Raw genomic sequence first — 1,880 nt, 5'->3', positions numbered from 1 at the left:
CAGTGGCCATCTATAGGGTATTCAGAGTGGTAATTCTGAATGGGATCCTATTTGATCTGCTAACCTTGTGATTAGCAGTCCACTGTTTAGTCAACGGATTATATATGAATAGATAGATAGATATGGATATAACATATGAAGAGTAATCCTACACTAGTAGCTTAATAATTGCCAGGCATGTTAGCCTGGGTTCTATAGAGAAGCAACACCTGTGATATTTATATTTATATATATGTATATATAAAGAGAGAGAGAGATTTACATCATGAAATGGCTCACACAGTTGTGGAAGTTGAGAAGTTCAGTCCCAGTTGAAGTCCATGGGTTAGATGTAAATTGGAGGCTTCTTTTGACTTGTGTAACTCCAAGGGATAAGGAACAAAAACCAGGACACTGAAGCATGAAGACCAGACTGGTGACTGCAGAGCCAAATGAATGCAGGGTCTACTGAATAAGCCCAAGACCCATAGTCTACGGATGTTTCCTGGGATTGGCAGGCCAGCAAATCAGATACAAGATCTACATCTAGCAGTAGAAGTGAGCTTGCTTCCACACACTGTCAGTCTACACTAAATAGGCCACACTTGGAAAGAAACCTCCCTTAATTGGATCAAGACAGTTAACCAGCTTAAGAAGGTGGTTCTCTACCTGCTTCTTCCCAAAACTGCTTGACCGATTTACAGAAGATGCCCTCATGGAGCTGATCACAGGATGTCAGCTCATATCATGAGAGAATCCTGGTCCAACCAAGTTGACATAGAACCTAAGTGTTAAACCAAGTTACAAAACAATTGGAACTGCACATACAGTAGGTTGATTTTAACGTAAATTTGTTATTAAATTTATGTGGTCAAATAACTGACATTTTACATTGAACATAGATAATGTCATTCGTCCACATTTTAAAATGATCCAATAATGCAATTTTCAGTATGGATTGCAACTCCAAGTAACCAGTAATAATAATAATGAAACTCACTGCCATAAAGTAAAGACGGACTCATAGCTCCCCTATCAGACCAGGTAGAATTGGCTCTGTGAGTTTCGGAGACTGTAACTCATTACTTAAGTAGAAAGCCCCGTCTTCCCCGAGGAGTGACTGGTGGTTCACAACTAATAACCTTGCAGTTAGCAGCCCAATTAGTAAACACTACTCCACCAGGGCTCCCAATTCCATGTAAACAAAGCAAAGAAATGGAATCATCAACATCATCATGATAAAAGGTGAAAATATTGAATCGTTGAAGAATTGATCATCAGCATTCATGGTCGCAACAGTCATGAAATCAAATGATTTATTTCATAGGGTAAAACTGTTGAAAACACCTCTGAAAAGGGATAAAGAGTAAATATCTCACTGTGAGTACTAAAGTACCCTCATGTGAGCTCATCGTGTGTCATCAGGTTGTTCGGGGACACAGAACTAGTAATAACACATATACACACATATAAAAAGGAACTGTATACCAAGAAGTAATTCTGTATAAGAAAGCATCCCACCCAAGTCCAACTCAAGTCCATGGGTCAAATGTAAGCTGGGGTGCTCTTCAGGCTCGAAAAAGTGCACATCAGTGACAGAAAAGTGTTAAAGAAAGAGAGATCACAGGTTATTGGGTGCAGAGTCGGGTGGATCCAAGGTTTCAGAAACATGCCAAAGTGTTTCAGGTCAGCAGCCCATATGGGGTCACCACTGGAGGCAGACACAGAATCCCATTGAAGCTACAGAGGGGAGGAAAGGGCAGTGCCAGAGAGGGAAAAGCTCTCACTGCCTTATAGAAAAGGCCAGACCCCTAAGGAGACATCACCAGATTACAACCTGATTGACAGGTTAGACTTCACCCCACCTCCACTCAGATGCCATAAAGTAGACATAAAATGTA

Source organism: Echinops telfairi, unplaced genomic scaffold (assembly GCF_000313985.2).
Source record: "Echinops telfairi isolate 266 unplaced genomic scaffold, ASM31398v2 ScPeMD7_7404;HRSCAF=8442, whole genome shotgun sequence".
NCBI classification, from domain to species: domain Eukaryota; kingdom Metazoa; phylum Chordata; class Mammalia; order Afrosoricida; family Tenrecidae; genus Echinops; species Echinops telfairi.
The sequence above is the reverse complement of the archived record's forward strand: the minus strand, read 5'-3'. Positions refer to the sequence as shown.